This window comes from Molothrus ater, chromosome 2 (genome assembly GCF_012460135.2).
Source record: "Molothrus ater isolate BHLD 08-10-18 breed brown headed cowbird chromosome 2, BPBGC_Mater_1.1, whole genome shotgun sequence".
Taxonomy (NCBI): Eukaryota; Metazoa; Chordata; class Aves; order Passeriformes; family Icteridae; genus Molothrus; species Molothrus ater.
Window position 1 is genome coordinate 2,376 of NC_050479.2, and position 20,869 is coordinate 23,244.

At 48.1% G+C, this 20,869-nt stretch overlaps 1 long non-coding RNA gene across 1 annotated transcript; it reads right to left on the reverse strand.

The window, feature by feature from the left end:
* Window positions 1-5,564: 5,564 nt before the first annotated feature.
* Window positions 5,565-10,537, reverse strand: LOC118686641 (uncharacterized). Its single transcript, XR_004980197.2, has 6 exons — window positions 9,960-10,537; window positions 9,370-9,434; window positions 8,687-8,750; window positions 7,948-8,407; window positions 7,061-7,182; window positions 5,565-6,637 (listed from the first exon to the last, which is right to left on the reverse strand). It is a non-coding gene; the product is annotated as an uncharacterized LOC118686641 (long non-coding RNA).
* Window positions 10,538-20,869: the final 10,332 nt, after the last annotated feature.

The window sequence follows — 20,869 nt, forward strand, 5'->3', positions numbered from 1 at the left end:
TCCCATCTCTAACCAAACAAATACCAAAAAACCCTTCTTTTAAACTATATTGAAATCGTTTTATATTTATAGCTTGCATAATTATATTCACTTTTATAGTCACAGTTTATACTGATGCATTCTCTTCATAATTACATATCACATATATATTATTCACATCATATAGATAAATTATTATTTTTATTATGTACCAAATCTACTGCTACAACTTCTTTTTTCTAATATTTTCAATTTTTATATCCATCTTGATGTATTCATGAGATATTTTTACAAGTAGATTTCTACCTTTCTATCATTTGTATTTGTAGTTTTTATCATAAAACCCCTGCTTTTGCCAAGTAAAAAACAAAACCTTCCTTTCTTTTAAACTACTTTTAATAATATTGTTGTATTTACATTTACCATATCTATAATGTTTTAGATATTATATCATAGTGATGTACTAGATTTATGGCTATTTCCTATAATAGATCATAATAAGATATATACAGTATCACTTGTATTACGTGTTGTATGGATTTATGTCACTTTAGATTTACAATCCTTCAATAATTTTATATATATATATATCTGCATAGATTCGCAACACATTTCTATATTTAAAATTTCCTTTGAGCTGTGTTTATATTTATCATCTCTATTGATATATCTATAAACATACACAACGCTCTATTAAAAAATACAATATCTTATTGGAATATATCATGACTTATGTTACCTGTTAAATTTTAAATATAGATCGAATAGATCAAAATAAAAGTTTATTCCCATTTCTGCACATCTACTTGTTTTGTTTAAAGATAGCTATCCTTAGAATTTTACATTTAAAATCCAATTCCTAAATACAAGGACAAAACAAACAGCATCGAATTCCCACCAATGTCTTCCAAAACCATCAAGATACCTCCACCAGCCAAACAACTGCCAGCGAAAAAAACACACAACACTCTTTTCACTGACAGTTCTCATCACATCAGAAAAATGGAACCCAACGAAAAGAAAACCCTGGAGAAACACACGCAGCAAATCACAAAAGCCTCTAAAAAAACCCAAACCAACTCGCTCAACTCCAATCAGTGCCACTGACCCTGAACGTCATTTTAAAAACTAACCAAAATTCTACATCTACACTAACTCAAAGAATAAGCAATACTCTGTCAAAAGAACTTTAGAAAGCGAACTAATGAACGAAATAGAAAAAAAAACCCAAAAAATCTCAACCACTAAAAAATAAGAAAATAACTACCCAAATTAAAAAAAAAAAAAACTACTTAGAAAGACCGACCATATAAATACCCACGTTCCCAAAAATAAAACTGATCAACAACCACCAAATACGTCGAAGGACAACAAAAAACGAAAAGAAAAAAAAAAAAGAAAGGAAAAAACCAAAAGAAAATACATTTGAAAAACAAAAGTCCCCCAAACCAAATCAACTTTAATTTACAACAAAAAAATTATTCCCAGCTGAAGAATAAACGCATAGAGCCTCATTCGATCAAAATAAAAATACCACCCAGAAATAAACACAAAGCCTAAAGAGAAACGTAACCATTAACAATATCTCCCAAATGATCCCGTAACAATACAACATACACTACAATCAAACAAACCAAATCAATAAAAGCCCTGGAAGACGATAAACACGAACGCAATTAGAGAGATTTTAAAAACCCCGCTGCTATTAACGACACGACGCCACCTCGAACCCACCGAAACAAACGCTACACGCCCACGCTAATAAAAGCCACCGCGACAGAATTAAAAGCCGAGCCGCTGCTTCGCGCAACGACCCGTAGAAACCATTGCACGCCTTTAAAAACAGAATAGCCCGGCAAAAAAAATATCCGACTACAGAACTCGATTCAAACCAAACCTTTATCGTCACCACCTGAACCGAGAACCGTACCGGTCAGGAAGAACGCCATAGCCCTTAGCGCATACCCACTGCGACCCACACAAAACCGTGCGATCGATCCCTACAGAGCACCTCCGAACCACGACACCCAAGAACTTGCGGCAGCCGAACCCCGCGCCGCCGGCCCCGGACGGAGCGCGGCTCCCGGCGGCAAAGCGGCTCCTCCGGCGCGCAGGGGCGGCGCCGCCCCGGAGACCCCCCCGCCCCCGCCCGCTCCCCCTGCCCGGGGGACCCCGGCGGCGCCCGAGCCCCGCGCCCGGAGCGGACAGAGCGGCGGGCACCGGCCGGGCCGGCGCAGCAGCGCCCGCGCCGCCTCTGCCGCCCTCGGCCGGCCCGGCGCCAGCCGCCCTCGGCTCCGCACGGCGGCTCGCACCGGCAGAGCGGCTCCGCCGCTGCCGCGCCAAATTCCCCGTGCGCCTCGGCAACCGCCCGGCCCGGGCCGGCAGCGCTCCCGAGCGGCAACGCTCCGGGCCGGGCCGCGAACACAAGAAGCGCCCTCAAATGCAGCGGCACAGCCCCGACTGCAGCCCTGCAAACGCTGCCAGAGCTGCGGCTTCCCGCAACTGAACCCCGAAACTGACGCCGCGGGCGGCGCTCACCTCGCTTCAACAAGGGCAAAGAAATGGGTTCTCCCCTTCAAGTTCATCCCCTGGGAGAGCAGAAAAGAAGGGGCTTTCCTCCAATGAAATCCTTCAAGCCGTGTGGAAAGGGGGATTTGGACCTCAATTCAAACCCTTGCAAAGGAGGGACACCAGCGCTGTCCCCTCCATTTAAACCTTAGGATGATGAAAATGGGCTGGCTGCCTTCAAATCAAACCCCTCAGATGACAACAATACTTTGCCCATTCCCGTTCAAATGGAACGCAGGGATTCCCTGTCACCCCTGGGATACCCCTAACAGCCGGGAAAAGGCAGGTTTTCCTTCCATCAACACCCTTCGAACCGCAGGTGAAGGCGGATCCCTCCCAGTTCGAACACAGACAATATTAGGAGAGTAGCTGCTTGCCTCTCCTTCTTTTGTCTTCACAAGCTCCGTTTTTGGTCCTGGGGAACCGGGGAGGGGGGACTGCCAAGATCGAATCGAAAAGGGAAAGGACCAAAGTCCCCGCTCCAAATCCACACGCGCTCACCCGTTCGGCTGCTGCTTCCCGGCACAAAGATTCGTCCCTCGGCACCTCCTTGAAGCGATGCTCCGCGTCTCCAAGCGCGCATCCAGGTGTTCGCCCAGACGCTGCGAGAAGCTCTCGCAGTCCTTCCATGAGACAGCCCCGGGAGCCCCCCATGAACCCCTCTTCTCAGCAGCTCCATGCAAAAGGGAGCTGAGGCGAAGCCTCCCCCTAAAATTGCCTCCCCCCCCCCCCCCCCCCCCCCCCCCCCCCCCCCCCGGCAGGAGCCGGCCCCTCATCATCCTCACAGCTCACACCTGGGGCTGCTCCGAGCCCCCCATCATCCTCACAGCTCACACCTGGCGCTGATGCCACTCTCCAACAGCGCCTCTCCCCGTCCAGCACACAGCCCGCTTCTCACAGACACAGAGCCAACAGACATCTGCTCCGGGTGCTGGCTGTTCTTAGTCCATCTGCTTCCACAATTCAGACACGGACGTGCGCTGATGGCACTGAGGGAAAGCTTTCCAGTGCACAAAACTGTCATTCTGGTAGCACGCTTTGAGACGCCTTCAGAAAAAGCAGAATCAGCGCCACCTCCTAAGAGCCCTGCTGAGGAACCCCGCCCTCCTTGGGACACCCAATGCAGCAGAGCTCGAAAAACAAAGGGAAAAGTCAAGCTTGGAGTGGAAAAAGACAATAGAAATACAGCAGCCTTTCAAGAAAGCCTTCACACAGTAATAGTGGGACCCGGTCACATTTCTTCTTTCCTTGCTCTCTGGAATGACATCGATACGAAGTACAAAACCCACACGAAACCCAAGGCAGAGCTGGGATTTTACACGTCTTCCTTTTGGCTCTCGGGATGACAAGCGCCTCTTCCGGGACTGCGACACGATTTGGGCGCTGGCAGAGAACGGAGGCAAAAGGTGCCAGAGAGCCCCTTCTATCGCCTTCAGCCCCTGCAGCTGTTCTGAGGGTTCCAGGGCACAGCTCGGTCCGTTCCTAGATCAAAACCTCACGGCAATATCTTCAGAACTACTACCCATCTCCAGTCGGAACCTTCTACATTCCTGGAAACAAATGAGTGCGTAGAGAGGGTTTCTCCCCAGCTGAGTTTAGAGACCAATTCCTATTCTTTAGCAATACCTAGAAAACCGAACGCCTTGCCAGGTTTTAGCATCCTACACCCACTCACCCCTCCCTCCCTGTGCATTTGGTGGCAGCTTTGGGTCCCTCTGGGGGACGGCACCCAGCGTGACCCCCGCCCCTCGCCCGCCCCCCACCTGCTCCTGCACCGCAGTGGGGCTCCCTCTCCTGGGCACCTTGGGGTGCCCCCAACGGCATCAGAGCCCCGAGTCTTCACCACCCCCCCCCCCCCCCCCCCTTTTCCTGACCCCCAAAGAAGGCTCAGAACGAATCCGACTGCCCTGGACAGCAGCGCAGCGCTTCCCCCAAGCCCTTCCCACACGTGCATGGCCCCAGCAAGGGATTCTGCTGCAACAAGAAAGCGGGGGCAGCCCCCAGAAGGCTTGAGGTTCCTGCCCAGCCTCGCTGTCACGGGCCGGGGGCAGCGAGAGAGGGAGCGGCACAGACGGCGGGGACGGCCCGGCACAGGGCGGGGGCCGCTCTCAGCGCGATGCCGGCAAAGCCGCAGCTCCGGCGCTGTCGGCCGGGCTGCTTGAGCGGCACGGGGGGATCCGCCGAGAGCCTCCGGCCCCGCGCGGGGACTCCTGCAAGGGCCCAGGGCCGCCGGGCTCCGGCCCTCGGGGCTTTACTCTCCGGCAGCCCGAGCCCCGCGGCTGCGGGGCAAAGAAGGAAAGGGGGCACGGGAAGAGAGGAGCGAGAGCAGGGCATGAGAAAGGGCGGCGAGGGAGCTCGGGCTGCGCAGGAAAGCGGGACGGGAAGGGAAAGCCCGGGACGAGGGTACAGGGAGGCTGGGCAGAGGAAGGAGAGAGGGGGAACAGAAGGGAGTAGCGGGCTAGGGACAGGACAGGAAGGAGCCGGGTTTGTGGGGGGAGAGGGAATGGGGGAAAGGGAGCGAGAGAAGGCGAATACGGGGAGAAGGAAGGAGGGCTAGAGAGAGGGACAGGCGGGGAAGCCCCCCAGAGCCCCGGCTGCACCCCGAGCCCGGCCCGGCGCCTCGCCCTGCCCGGGATGCTGCGCTCGGCGGAGCTCGGCTCGCTCCGGAGACGCTCGGCTCGAGTCGGCTCTTGTCGCCTCAACTCGGCTCTTGGCGCCTGCATTCGCCTCTTCGGCAGAGCTCGCCTCGCTTCGGCCCAACTCCCAGCCGCTCTGTGCCTTCGGCGCGCCTCGGCTCCGCTCGCCCCGGTTCGCTCGAGGCCGTCAGGGTCGGCCGCTCCCGCCTTGCTTCGGCCGAGCTCGTGCGATTCCCCCGAAGGCGGCGTCGTTCGGTTGTGTTTTTAGAAATATCTTTCTCTATCGATTGTATCTTTCTATGGTTAGATTTATATTTCTAGAATACTTCTATTAATCCAAATAAAACCCCATCTCTAACCAAAAAAATACACGAAAACACCTTCTTTTAAACGGTATCGAAATATTTTTATACTTTGTATAGTTATACTCACATTTATATATATGGTTTCTTTTGATGCAATCTATTAATAATTATCTATAATAGCTATAAAATTCTAGACATGTATTTAAAGTATTATTTATATTATGTATCGTATCTACTGCTGCAACTGATTTTTTCTTCTAGTTTTAAACTTTATCTGTACGTATTTATGATATATTTCTAGACTTAGATTTCTACCTTCATATTCTTTGTATTTATCATTTTTATCATCAAAACCCTGCCTACTGACAAGTAAAAAAAACCGCTTTCTTTAACGATTTAAAAAATATTTTTATATTTATAATTTTCCTATTTCTATTTATCATTTGCTCTCTAGTACGTGATAACATACCTGCTCCTGCACCGCAGTGGGGCTCCCTCTCCTGGGCACCTCGGGGTGCCCCCAACGGCATCAGAGCCCCGAGTCTTCACCCCCCCTTTTCCTCTAGTTAGAAACTACACTGGAACTTTTTTCTGGAAACAAAGACACGACCTAAATCCTCTCCCCATGTCCTAGACAGATAGATGTTCAGTTCTTAGTTGACTGGGCAGCAGTTTCTTCAATAGAACGAGAAACAATATGGAAACGTTTTAGCTACAAGCAAATAGGCAAATCTGAACAAGGTCCTGGTGGCCAGCCGCTGCAGTTATTTTGAAGCCATTTTTTAAACAATCAAGTACTGATCCCACAAAAAATAAAGCAAAAAGCTGACTACTGGCTAAGAAAGAAGGAAAAATTAACTTTTGACGACAACAACAACATTCCAAGGACACAGGCTTTTTTCCAATCTCATACCTTATTACTACCTCTCTTGGGAATTCTCATCGTGGATCCCAAAAGGAATAAATCCCTCAGCGTGTCCTAAAGCACCAAGGAGCTACCTACAAGTGAAGGTGGCTACTTTCAGTGCAGACACAGCTGATGACACAGCAGTAGCGCAGTTCTATGCTGCCCAGGGATAATACTGTCTCCTCTTCTCCAGCAGCTGACTCTCTCCTGCCATGGTTTCTGTAAATGCATCAGAGCACGACCTTAAACACAAACAGGCAAGAAAACACCATCAGAAGTCTTTCATTAAGCACTACAAGAAGGGTTCCAAGCAGAGACCAACAGAATTTCAAGGAAGCAGTATGCAATTAAACCACCTCAGACTCGTTCAAGTATCCGGCAGGTAGATGGAACCAAAATGGAACCATTCAGAAACGACAAAGAAAACCTCCCCAAGTATTTATACAGGAGTCCTTAACGTCAGAAATGGGATGACAGGTTATGTTCAGATAAGATGAATGTTTATTTGGATGTAGAAATAAACTTCTCTCATGGTCCTTTGCCAAAAAATAGAACCTACAAGTGAACACCTACACCTGCCTAAAAAGACCTAACGAGCCCCTGGCAGCCACCGGCATCAAAGCACAGGGGATGTTTCTAATCCAGGCTAAGGAGAACAATATCACCTTTTGTTCTCTCCAGTTTGTTTCCTCTGCAGTCCTATTTGCTTCTTATGATTTTTACACTCTCTGTATCTTCTCGGGCAGCGCTGAGTCTGACGACCGGGATACGAGAGTCCTTCCCTGCCCTACGGAGAGAACCAGGAAAAAAAGTTAAAAAAAGAACAGGGCAGTTTGAAGTTAATACTTCCGACGAGAAGCAGCACCTGACAAACAGAGTGAACAAAGCGTGATACCTCCCTGGGGACAGAAGACTTACAAACTCTCCGGGATTTACAATCCTAGTAACCAAGCCCTTCAGCACAGCAGCCAAGTGTCCCATTAGGTGGTGCTGCACCAAAGAATGATCCGAGAGGTTCCAAAGAGTGAAACGCACGTTATTTTCCAAAGACGTAAAATCGTGCAAAATAACAAAACTACAATAGATCTAAACTACAGGGCAAGAGTACAAGTGTTAACTTGAGGAGCTGGAACCATCCAGGTGAGCAACTGCTAACTGGATCCTCAACAGAGTTTGAGGAACCCTCCAGGATACAGAAGGGTTTTCCCCAGCAATGTCACAGGCCGAGTTTTGATAGAAGTACACTTGCCAGATGCTCAGAAACGTCACCCATCCTCCTCCGGGTGTCCTGAGAGAGCTGCGAATGGCTCTCACGTGGTTTGAGCTGGTTCTGTAAGGGCTCAGGGTGAATTTCACCAGATGCAACCAAACTGGGCAACACCCAGTGGGACAGAAGGAACCCAAAGCTTGTTTTACCCAAAGCTTGGGTAAGCAGAGCTCCAGCAAATACTGAGGAAACGGACAGAACAGGGTAACAAATAATAAACATACCTTTTTTTTTTTTTTTTTTTTCAGATGAGCAAAACAATTAAGGAGAAGGTGGAAAACTCACCATGACTGAACATTTCATCACCTGTAAGCTCACCATCCTTAGCATAGAGGATTCCAAATTTAAAATTCACCGATCCCTGGAAAATAAAACCAAATATTATTTGGTAAACAGTCAAACAGAAGACATAACAATTTGGGTCCTCTAATCTTTGCATACATCCTACACATCAGAACATACATTTTATACTATCTCCTACTACACGATAATTTACCTTTAAACTTTGATAGTATAGCATAAAACCATTAACTTAGATGGGTGATCAGTTATTATTAAGTTGGTGCTTCAAGTTATTTTTGCTGTCAGGTTCAAAAAAACATTACTTCTTTTTACTGTAACGAGCAATTGATTTAGAAGTCATCAAAAGCCCATCAAAATACAAAGCTGTACTCACCGGACGGGTCTGTGAGCAAGAAGTAGTTAGGCTTGTACTCACCTCTTGCCCTTCAACAACCAATAAATCCTGTCAACAAAAACAGCATCTTTAGCCCCCTCCTATTAAAGATTCAAGGATGATGGTTTTATTTGTGTTTAGAAGTTTGGATTTGAAATGGCCAGTTCAATGGATAAAGAGACAGTTTAAGTAGTATTCGATTATTATTATTATTATTATTATTATTATTATTATTATTATTATTATTAGCGACTGGAAGAAACAAACCAGTAGTATCTATACTTAATTACTTCTATTTCCAGGAAATCATAAAGAAAAAGAACCAAACAAAAAAAAGTCACTTCCTACCTTTTGTATCTCAGGATGAAAAATGTCTCTTGGGCTCTTCTCCAGTTTCTCAAGACTCCTGGCACTGAAATGCAAATGAACGAGTGCTTTAGAGGAGGGCAAGTGCACATTCCAACCCCGAACCACCAACCGATTGCAGTTACAGCGCTTACAAAATGAATCGTTCCCAGAGCCTCTGGGAAATGGAACGGTTGGTGCAACTGCCATTTCTTCCCTAAAATACTAACTTCCAACACTTCCTAAACTTAGTTTGCATTTTAAAAACAGAAATTAGGGAGACTCAGGGTGGAGATCAGGTTGAAATTGATTTCCTTCTAAAGCACAGGGCTCTGTTCCATCACCCTTCACTTTGGCTCCACACAGAATCACGGGGAGCATTTTAGGAGGGCCCAAGAACCAATTCTATTTCTCTCTTTTTTCTAGTTCTCTCTCTTCCTAAATCATTCAAGGCAAGTCAAATGAAAAAGGACAAGTTCAGCATCAAATTCACACTTTTTCCCTTTGTCTGCTCAAGAACAGGCTTTTAAACCACTTCTTGCTGCCTTCAACGATTAAGACTTGCAAAACAGTTTCGCAAGTTTGATAGGTTTATCATAAAAACCACAGAACGCAAGCTCTGAATTACAGGAAAAGGTACACAGGCAAATATCTCAGCTGATGGTGGCTTATTTGTAAACACATACCTTAACGGAGATTGCACTGAGAATGTTTCAGTGGGACTCTAAGGGAAAAGTATTTTCTGAGTACCCTGTAAACAAGAAAAGCTAGGATATATTACAGGACACACCCACTTGTTCTGCATATTCAAATAGGATTATCAATAAAAACATTTAAGAAGGAAGAAAACCAAGGTAATTTTACTCAGCTATATTTGCTGCCGATTTAGAGGAAAAAAAAAAAAAAAAGTCACGGGTGCTGCAAAGAAAAAAAAAAAAGCGAACCAGAAACGCCTACAGTAGAACTTTAAAACAATTGCTTGGATAAAAGCAGCTCATGGAACATGAAGTAGAAAAAAAGCGAAACCAGTATCAGACCTGCCTATTTTCTTACCATTGCACAAGAAAAATCCGACAAGCGGTATAAAGTCACTGCCTAAAACCGATCCTAGGATGTAACCAAGAACAATTGAGGCATTTGCTAATCTAAACGGAAACCTTTTCCGGACCCTAGTGTCAAATCACACGTTTTGTCTTGCAGCAGCTCGAGGCTGGAGAGCATTTCCCCTGGGGGTCGGGAGGGTAGGGGCACAAGGGGCTGAGTTTGCGGATCGCACCTGTGCCAGCAGAAGGATCCAGCCCGCGCGCTCCTTGCGCTCGCCATTCTCCGGGCCATCGCTGTGTTTTACTGCTCAGCGATGCCGCTCCATCTGTTTGCGTGGAAGAAAGAACCACGAGCACTGAGGCACTCAGCAGCCGTGTCATTCCAGCCGCTCGTCCGCCCCCGCCCGCAGCAGCGGCAGCAGCCCGAGGGACACGGCTGCAGCTCGGCGGCTCCCGCGCCTCCGCCAGCCGCCGCACAGTGACCGCGGCAGCGCCCGGCGCCGCTCGCCCGGGGCGGCTCCTGCAGCTCCCGGTCCGCGGCAGCAAAGCACCGCCTGGCGCTCCGCCATCGGCGGGCGGCAGCGCGCCCCGCCCGAGCTGAGCCCCCGCCACCGGGACCGCTGAGCGAGGCCGAGGCACAGGGCGGACGCCCCTTCCGCGCCGCTCGGCTCCGTGCGGGCGGCCGGCCGGAGGCTTCGCCCCTCCAGCGTCGCTGCCGCGGCTCCGTCCCGCGCGGGAGAGGCGCCGGGAGCTCCCCGCGCCCAGCCCGCTCCCCCGGCGCGCGGCCGCCTCGGCCCGCCAGCCATTCATATGGCGCGTCGGCCGTTGCGTCAGACGCCGCGCTTTACGGCCGCAGGGCCTGCCGGGAGTTGTAGTCTCGGACTGACAGCCACCGCTCCGTTTTCCGCCACCGGGAGCTGCGGTCCCGCCGGGGGATCAAACGGCTCCTTCGCTCCTGGGCGCGGAAGCACCTTAGGCAGCACCGCCCCTCCCGAATGTCCTTTCTTTTCCACTCCAACTCTTTTTTCTTTTTTTCACTCTGTTTTTCACCCCCTTTTCCACTTTCGCTCTTTATTTTCACTCTCACCCTTTTCCTTTTTCATTTTTTTTTCTTCCTTTCTCTTCCTTCTTTTTTTTTCTTCCTTTCCTTTTTCTTTTTCTTTCTTTCTGTCTGTCTTTCTCTCTCTCTTTCTTTCTTTCTCTGGCTCTCTTCCTGTCTCTCTCTTTCTTTCTTTCTGTCTGTCTTTCTCTATTTCTTTCTCTCTCTCTTTCTTTCTTTCTCTGGCTCTCTTCCTGTCTCTCTCTTTCTTTCTTTCTGTCTGTCTTTCTCTATTTCTTTCTCTCTCTCTTTCTTTCTTTCTCTGGCTCTCTTCCTGTCTCTCTCTTTCTGTCTGTCTTTCTCTATTTCTTTCTCTCTCTCTTTCTTTCTTTCTCTGGCTCTCTTCCTGTCTCTCTCTTTCTTTCTTTCTGTCTGTCTTTCTCTATTTCTTTCTCTCTCTCTTTCTTTCTTTCTCTGGCTCTCTTCCTGTCTCTCTCTTTCTTTCTTTCTGTCTGTCTTTCTCTATTTCTTTCTCTCTCTCTTTCTTTCTTTCTCTGGCTCTCTTCCTGTCTCTCTCTTTCTTTCTCTCTGTCTGTCTTTCTCTATTTCTTTCTCTCTCTCTTTCTTTCTTTCTCTGGCTCTCTTCCTGTCTCTCTCTTTCTTTCTCTCTGTCTTTCTCTCTTTCTCTCTCTCTCTCTTTCTTTCTTTCTCTGGCTCTCTTCCTGTCTCTCTCTTTCTTTCTCTCTGTCTGTCTTTCTCTATTTCTTTCTCTCTCTCTTTCTTTCTTTCTCTGGCTCTCTTCCTGTCTCTCCCTTTCTTTCTCTCTGTCTTTCTCTCTGTCTCTCCTTCTTTCTCTCTTTCTCTCATTCTGTCTGTCTCTCTGTCTTTCTCTCTGTCTTTCTGTCTTTCTCTCTGTCTCTCCTTCTTTCTCTCTTTCTCTCATTCTGTCTGTCTCTCTGTCTTTCTCTCTTTCTCTCATTCTGTCTCTCTCTCTGTCTTTCTCTCTTTCTCTCATTCTGTCTCTCTTTCTTTCTCTCTGTCTTTCTGTCTTTCTCTCTGTCTCTCTTTCTTTCTCTCTTTCTCTCATTCTGTCTCTCTTTCTTTCTCTCTGTCTTTCTGTCTTTCTCTCTGTCTCTCTTTCTTTCTCTCTTTCTCTCATTCTGTCTCTCTTTCTTTCTCTCTGTCTTTCTGTCTTTCTCTCTGTCTCTCTTTCTTTCTCTCTTTCTCTCATTCTGTCTCTCTTTCTTTCTCTCTGTCTTTCTGTCTTTCTCTCTGTCTCTCTTTCTTTCTCTCTTTCTCTCATTCTGTCTCTCTTTCTTTCTCTCTGTCTTTCTGTCTTTCTCTCTGTCTCTCTTTCTTTCTCTCTTTCTCTCATTCTGTCTCTCTTTCTTTCTCTCTGTCTTTCTGTCTTTCTCTCTGTCTCTCTTTCTTTCTCTCTTTCTCTCATTCTGTCTCTCTTTCTTTCTCTCTGTCTTTCTGTCTTTCTCTCTGTCTCTCTTTCTTTCTCTCTTTCTCTCATTCTGTCTCTCTTTCTTTCTCTCTGTCTTTCTTTCTCTCTGTCTCTCTTTCTTTCTCTCTTTCTCTCATTCTTTCTCTCTTTCTCTCATTCTGTCTCTCTTTCTTTCTCTCTGTCTTTCTGTCTTTCTCTCTGTCTCTCTTTCTTTCTCTCTGTCTTTCTGTCTTTCTCTCTGTCTCTCCTTCTTTCTCTCTTTCTCTCATTCTGTCTCTCCTTCTTTCTCTCTTTCTCTCATTCTGTCTGTCTCTCTGTCTTTCTCTCTTTCTCTCATTCTGTCTCTCTTTCTTTCTCTCTGTCTTTCTGTCTTTCTCTCTGTCTCTCTTTCTTTCTCTCTTTCTCTCATTCTGTCTCTCTTTCTTTCTCTCTTTCTTTCTGTCTTTCTCTGTCTCTCTTTCTTTCTCTCTGTCTTTCTGTCTTTCTCTCTGTCTCTCTTTCTCTCTTTCTCTCATTCTGTCTCTCTTTCTCTCATTCTGTCTCTCTTTCTTTCTCTCTGTCTTTCTGTCTTTCTCTCTGTCTCTCTTTCTTTCTCTCTTTCTCTCATTCTGTCTCTCTTTCTCTCATTCTGTCTCTCTTTCTTTCTCTCTGTCTTTCTGTCTTTCTCTCTGTCTCTCTTTCTTTCTCTCTTTCTCTCATTCTGTCTCTCTTTCTCTCATTCTGTCTCTCTTTCTTTCTCTCTGTCTTTCTGTCTTTCTCTCTGTCTCTCTTTCTTTCTCTCTGTCTCTCTTTCTTTCTCTCTGTCTTTCTGTCTTTCTCTCTGTCTCTCTTTCTTTCTCTCTGTCTTTCTGTCTTTCTCTCTGTCTCTCTTTCTTTCTCTCTTTCTCTCATTCTGTCTCTCCTTCTTTCTCTCTTTCTCTCATTCTGTCTGTCTCTCTGTCTTTCTCTCTTTCTCTCATTCTGTCTCTCTTTCTTTCTCTCTGTCTTTCTGTCTTTCTCTCTGTCTCTCTTTCTTTCTCTCTGTCTTTCTGTCTTTCTCTCTGTCTCTCTTTCTTTCTCTCTGTCTTTCTGTCTTTCTCTCTGTCTCTCTTTCTTTCTCTCTGTCTTTCTGTCTTTCTCTCTGTCTCTCTTTCTTTCTCTCTGTCTTTCTGTCTTTCTCTCTGTCTCTCTTTCTTTCTCTCTTTCTCTCATTCTGTCTCTCTTTCTTTCTCTCTGTCTTTCTCTCATTCTGTCTGTCTCTCTGTCTTTCTCTCTGTCTCTCTTTCTTTCTCTCTGTCTTTCTGTCTTTCTCTCTGTCTCTCTTTCTTTCTCTCTTTCTCTCATTCTGTCTCTCTTTCTTTCTCTCTGTCTTTCTCTCATTCTGTCTGTCTCTCTGTCTTTCTCTCTTTCTCTCATTCTGTCTCTCTTTCTTTCTCTCTGTCTTTCTTTCTCTCTGTCTCTCTGTCTTTCTCTCTTTCTCTCATTCTGTCTCTCTTTCTTTCTCTCTGTCTTTCTGTCTTTCTCTCTGTCTCTCTTTCTTTCTCTCTGTCTTTCTGTCTTTCTCTCTGTCTCTCTTTCTTTCTCTCTTTCTCTCATTCTGTCTCTCTTTCTTTCTCTCTGTCTTTCTCTCATTCTGTCTGTCTCTCTGTCTTTCTCTCTTTCTCTCATTCTGTCTCTCTTTCTTTCTCTCTGTCTTTCTGTCTTTCTCTCTGTCTTTCTTTCTCTCTGTCTTTCTGTCTTTCTCTCTGTCTCTCTTTCTTTCTCTCTGTCTTTCTGTCTTTCTCTCTGTCTCTCTTTCTTTCTCTCTGTCTTTCTGTCTTTCTCTCTGTCTCTCTTTCTTTCTCTCTTTCTCTCATTCTGTCTCTCTTTCTTTCTCTCTGTCTTTCTGTCTTTCTCTCTGTCTCTCTTTCTTTCTCTCATTCTGTCTCTCTTTCTTTCTCTCATTCTGTCTCTCTTTCTGTCTTTCTCTCATTCTGTCTCTCTTTCTTTCTCTCATTCTGTCTCTCTTTCTTTCTCTCTTTCTCTCATTCTGTCTCTCTTTCTTTCTCTCTGTCTCTCTTTCTTTCTCTCTTTCTCTCATTCTGTCTCTCTTTCTTTCTCTCTGTCTCTCTTTCTTTCTCTCTTTCTCTCATTCTGTCTCTCTTTCTTTCTCTCTGTCTCTCTTTCTTTCTCTCTTTCTCTCATTCTGTCTCTCTTTCTCTCTTTCTCTCTTTCTGTCTCCCTTTCTCTCTCACTCTTTCTTTCTTTCTCTCTTTTTCTCTCTCTATTTCTAATCTTGGCTTTCCATTCTAGCTTTAGAATAAAAAAGCAGCAGTAGAAACATTCAGGCTACCGGGGAGTGCAAAAAACCCCAAAACGGTAATGATTTTAGGAAAACTATTTCCTCCATGGGAGCCTGAAATTTTCTACAGCTGCAGGTGACATAGAGCTTTTATTTCTTCTTCTAGATAGTTTATACTTAATACTCTATTTATACATCGCCCCCTGCCGTCTGCATGGGCGCACTGCAGGCACAGCGCCCCCTGCCGTCTGCATGGGCGCACTGCAGGCACAGCGCCCCCTGCCGCCTGCTTTGGCGCACTGCAGGCACAGCGCCCCCTGCCGTCTGCATGGGCGCACTGCAGGCAGAGTGCCGCCTAATGACGTCACCTCGTCAACACGGCGCCCCGCCCCGGCCACGCCCCCAGCGCCCCTTGGAAAGACCCCAAGGCGTAGGCGTTTTGCCAGCTGCCTGATCAAAATGCCGACACCCACCTCGAGCCCTAGAAACGATTTCCCGTGACGCCGAACCCTGCAGGCGAACCGGAATGCCATCATCGCAATTGAAACGCCACAGAAAATCTCGTCGGGGCCGCGGCGGCGTCGGTGTTCCGTGCAGGCAGTCCGGATAGACACACCGGGGTCCTCCGGTTTCCCGCCCTTTTGGCCGCCATTTTGAGAAGGTCAAACAAACTCCCGCGACATTGGCGACGCGCCACTCCCAACATGGCGGCCGGGGGAGGACCCCCCCCCCCCCCCCCCCCCCCCCGGCCGAGAGAGGCGGTTACTCAGATGCCGGTCAGAAAACCGCCGAAATACGCCCGCCCGCGGCGCCGCTGACCGCACAGCCCGTCTCGGGTACACCTAAAACGCCACAAAAATTCCGCCGGCGCCGCGGCGGCGTCGGTGCTCCGTGCAGGCAGTCCGGATAGACACACCGGGATCCTCCGGTTTCCCGCCCTTTGGGCCGCCATTTTTAGAAGGTCAAACAAACTCCGCCACGCGCCACGCCCAAGAGGGCTGCCTGGCGGCGGCGGGCTGCAGTACCGCGCTCTGCCCACAAGGCGGCAGCACTGCCGCCCACCCCAGCCGGGGGCGCCGCGCGCCTTGGGGCTGCGGGCAGCCAAGGCGGCAAAAAAGAACAGGGGCGATTCCCCCCCGCAAAAAACTCCTCTAAAAATAAATGCCAAAAACCTGCCTCTTACCAAACAAGAACCAAATAAGCCCCCTTTCTTTCAAGCCTTCTTGAAATAAATTTTATAGTTCTAGTTTTCCTAGTTCTATTCACACGCATATTTATACCGGACATTGATGTGTTACGTCGTTTATACAATCTATTATGCCTATTCCTATTATCTGTATTTATTCATATTTTGTGGTTTTATCAATATCATTATATATTGATTGCATATTTCTATACTTTGATTTAGATTTCTATCATACTTTTATTATTCCAAAAAAAATCCCATCTCTAACCAAACAAATACCAAAAAACCCTTCTTTTAAACTATATTGAAATCGTTTTATATTTATAGCTTGCATAATTATATTCACTTTTATAGTCACAGTTTATACTGATGCATTCTCTTCATAATTACATATCACATATATATTATTCACATCATATAGATAAATTATTATTTTTATTATGTACCAAATCTACTGCTACAACTTCTTTTTTCTAATATTTTCAATTTTTATATCCATCTTGATGTATTCATGAGATATTTTTACAAGTAGATTTCTACCTTTCTATCATTTGTATTTGTAGTTTTTATCATAAAACCCCTGCTTTTGCCAAGTAAAAAACAAAACCTTCCTTTCTTTTAAACTACTTTTAATAATATTGTTGTATTTACATTTACCATATCTATAATGTTTTAGATATTATATCATAGTGATGTACTAGATTTATGGCTATTTCCTATAATAGATCATAATAAGATATATACAGTATCACTTGTATTACGTGTTGTATGGATTTATGTCACTTTAGATTTACAATCCTTCAATAATTTTATATATATATATATCTGCATAGATTCGCAACACATTTCTATATTTAAAATTTCCTTTGAGCTGTGTTTATATTTATCATCTCTATTGATATATCTATAAACATACACAACGCTCTATTAAAAAATACAATATCTTATTGGAATATATCATGACTTATGTTACCTGTTAAATTTTAAATATAGATCGAATAGATCAAAATAAAAGTTTATTCCCATTTCTGCACATCTACTTGTTTTGTTTAAAGATAGCTATCCTTAGAATTTTACATTTAAAATCCAATTCCTAAATACAAGGACAAAACAAACAGCATCGAATTCCCACCAATGTCTTCCAAAACCATCAAGATACCTCCACCAGCCAAACAACTGCCAGCGAAAAAAACACACAACACTCTTTTCACTGACAGTTCTCATCACATCAGAAAAATGGAACCCAACGAAAAGAAAACCCTGGAGAAACACACGCAGCAAATCACAAAAGCCTCTAAAAAAACCCAAACCAACTCGCTCAACTCCAATCAGTGCCACTGACCCTGAACGTCATTTTAAAAACTAACCAAAATTCTACATCTACACTAACTCAAAGAATAAGCAATACTCTGTCAAAAGAACTTTAGAAAGCGAACTAATGAACGAAATAGAAAAAAAACCCAAAAAATCTCAACCACTAAAAAATAAGAAAATAACTACCCAAATTAAAAAAAAAAAAACTACTTAGAAAGACCGACCATATAAATACCCACGTTCCCAAAAATAAAACTGATCAACAACCACCAAATACGTCGAAGGACAACAAAAAACGAAAAGAAAAAAAAAAAAGAAAGGAAAAAACCAAAAGAAAATACATTTGAAAAACAAAAGTCCCCCAAACCAAATCAACTTTAATTTACAACAAAAAAATTATTCCCAGCTGAAGAATAAACGCATAGAGCCTCATTCGATCAAAATAAAAATACCACCCAGAAATAAACACAAAGCCTAAAGAGAAACGTAACCATTAACAATATCTCCCAAATGATCCCGTAACAATACAACATACACTACAATCAAACAAACCAAATCAATAAAAGCCCTGGAAGACGATAAACACGAACGCAATTAGAGAGATTTTAAAAACCCCGCTGCTATTAACGACACGACGCCACCTCGAACCCACCGAAACAAACGCTACACGCCCACGCTAATAAAAGCCACCGCGACAGAATTAAAAGCCGAGCCGCTGCTTCGCGCAACGACCCGTAGAAACCATTGCACGCCTTTAAAAACAGAATAGCCCGGCAAAAAAAATATCCGACTACAGAACTCGATTCAAACCAAACCTTTATCGTCACCACCTGAACCGAGAACCGTACCGGTCAGGAAGAACGCCATAGCCCTTAGCGCATACCCACTGCGACCCACACAAAACCGTGCGATCGATCCCTACAGAGCACCTCCGAACCACGACACCCAAGAACTTGCGGCAGCCGAACCCCGCGCCGCCGGCCCCGGACGGAGCGCGGCTCCCGGCGGCAAAGCGGCTCCTCCGGCGAGCAGGGGCGGCGCCGCCCCGGAGACCCCCCCGCCCCCGCCCGCTCCCCCTGCCCGGGGGACCCCGGCGGCGCCCGAGCCCCGCGCCCGGAGCGGACAGAGCGGCGGGCACCGGCCGGGCCGGCGCAGCAGCGCCCGCGCCGCCTCTGCCGCCCTCGGCCGGCCCGGCGCCAGCCGCCCTCGGCTCCGCACGGCGGCTCGCACCGGCAGAGCGGCTCCGCCGCTGCCGCGCCAAATTCCCCGTGCGCCTCGGCAACCGCCCGGCCCGGGCCGGCAGCGCTCCCGAGCGGCAACGCTCCGGGCCGGGCCGCGAACACAAGAAGCGCCCTCAAATGCAGCGGCACAGCCCCGACTGCAGCCCTGCAAACGCTGCCAGAGCTGCGGCTTCCCGCAACTGAACCCCGAAACTGACGCCGCGGGCGGCGCTCACCTCGCTTCAACAAGGGCAAAGAAATGGGTTCTCCCCTTCAAGTTCATCCCCTGGGAGAGCAGAAAAGAAGGGGCTTTCCTCCAATGAAATCCTTCAAGCCGTGTGGAAAGGGGGATTTGGACCTCAATTCAAACCCTTGCAAAGGAGGGACACCAGCGCTGTCCCCTCCATTTAAACCTTAGGATGATGAAAATGGGCTGGCTGCCTTCAAATCAAACCCCTCAGATGACAACAATACTTTGCCCATTCCCGTTCAAATGGAACGCAGGGATTCCCTGTCACCCCTGGGATACCCCTAACAGCCGGGAAAAGGCAGGTTTTCCTTCCATCAACACCCTTCGAACCGCAGGTGAAGGCGGATCCCTCCCAGTTCGAACACAGACAATATTAGGAGAGTAGCTGCTTGCCTCTCCTTCTTTTGTCTTCACAAGCTCCGTTTTTGGTCCTGGGGAACCGGGGAGGGGGGACTGCCAAGATCGAATCGAAAAGGGAAAGGACCAAAGTCCCCGCTCCAAATCCACACGCGCTCACCCGTTCGGCTGCTGCTTCCCGGCACAAAGATTCGTCCCTCGGCACCTCCTTGAAGCGATGCTCCGCGTCTCCAAGCGCGCATCCAGGTGTTCGCCCAGACGCTGCGAGAAGCTCTCGCAGTCCTTCCATGAGACAGCCCCGGGAGCCCCCCATGAACCCCTCTTCTCAGCAGCTCCATGCAAAAGGGAGCTGAGGCGAAGCCTCCCCCTAAAATTGCCTCCCCCCCACCCCCCCCCCCCCGGCAGGAGCCGGCCCCTCATCATCCTCACAGCTCACACCTGGGGCTGCTCCGAGCCCCCCATCATCCTCACAGCTCACACCTGGCGCTGATGCCACTCTCCAACAGCGCCTCTCCCCGTCCAGCACACAGCCCGCTTCTCACAGACACAGAGCCAACAGACATCTGCTCCGGGTGCTGGCTGTTCTTAGTCCGTCTGCTTCCACAATTCAGACACGGACGTGCGCTGATGGCACTGAGGGAAAGCTTTCCAGTGCACAAAACTGTCATTCTGGTAGCACGCTTTGAGACGCCTTCAGAAAAAGCAGAATCAGCGCCACCTCCTAAGAGCCCTGCTGAGGAACCCCGCCCTCCTTGGGACACCCAATGCAGCAGAGCTCGAAAAACAAAGGGAAAAGTCAAGCTTGGAGTGGAAAAAGACAATAGAAATACAGCAGCCTTTCAAGAAAGCCTTCACACAGTAATAGTGGGACCCGGTCACATTTCTTCTTTCCTTGCTCTCTGGAATGACATCGATACGAAGTACAAAACCCACACGAAACCCAAGGCAGAGCTGGGATTTTACACGTCTTCCTTTTGGCTCTCGGGATGACAAGCGCCTCTTCCGGGACTGCGACACGATTTGGGCGCTGGCAGAGAACGGAGGCAAAAGGTGCCAGAGAGCCCCTTCTATCGCCTTCAGCCCCTGCAGCTGTTCTGAGGGTTCCAGGGCACAGCTCGGTCCGTTCCTAGATCAAAACCTCACGGCAATATCTTCAGAACTACTACCCATCTCCAGTCGGAACCTTCTACATTCCTGGAAACAAATGAGTGCGTAGAGAGGGTTTCTCCCCAGCTGAGTTTAGAGACCAATTCCTATTCTTTAGCAATACCTAGAAAACCGAACGCCTTGCCAGGTTTTAGCATCCTACACCCACTCACCCCTCCCTCCCTGTGCATTTGGTGGCAGCTTTGGGTCCCTCTGGGGGACGGCACCCAGCGTGACCCCCGCCCCTCGCCCGCCCCCCACCTGCTCCTGCACCGCAGTGGGGCTCCCTCTCCTGGGCACCTTGGGGTGCCCCCAACGGCATCAGAGCCCCGAGTCTTCACCACCCCCCCCCCCCCTTTTCCTGACCCCCAAAGAAGGCTCAGAACGAATCCGACTGCCCTGGACAGCAGCGCAGCGCTTCCCCCAAGCCCTTCCCACACGTGCATGGCCCCAGCAAGGGATTCTGCTGCAACAAGAAAGCGGGGGCAGCCCCCAGAAGGCTTGAGGCTCCTGCCCAGCCTCGCTGTCACGGGCCGGGGGCAGCGAGAGAGGGAGCGGCACAGACGGCGGGGACGGCCCGGCACAGGGCGGGGGCCGCTCTCAGCGCGATGCCGGCAAAGCCGCAGCTCCGGCGCTGTCGGCCGGGCTGCTTGAGCGGCACGGGGGGATCCGCCGAGAGCCTCCGGCCCCGCGCGGGGACTCCTGCAAGGGCCCAGGGCCGCCGGGCTCCGGCCCTCGGGGCTTTACTCTCCGGCAGCCCGAGCCCCGCGGCTGCGGGGCAAAGAAGGAAAGGGGGCACGGGAAGAGAGGAGCGAGAGCAGGGCATGAGAAAGGGCGGCGAGGGAGCTCGGGCTGCGCAGGAAAGCGGGACGGGAAGGGAAAGCCCGGGACGAGGGTACAGGGAGGCTGGGCAGAGGAAGG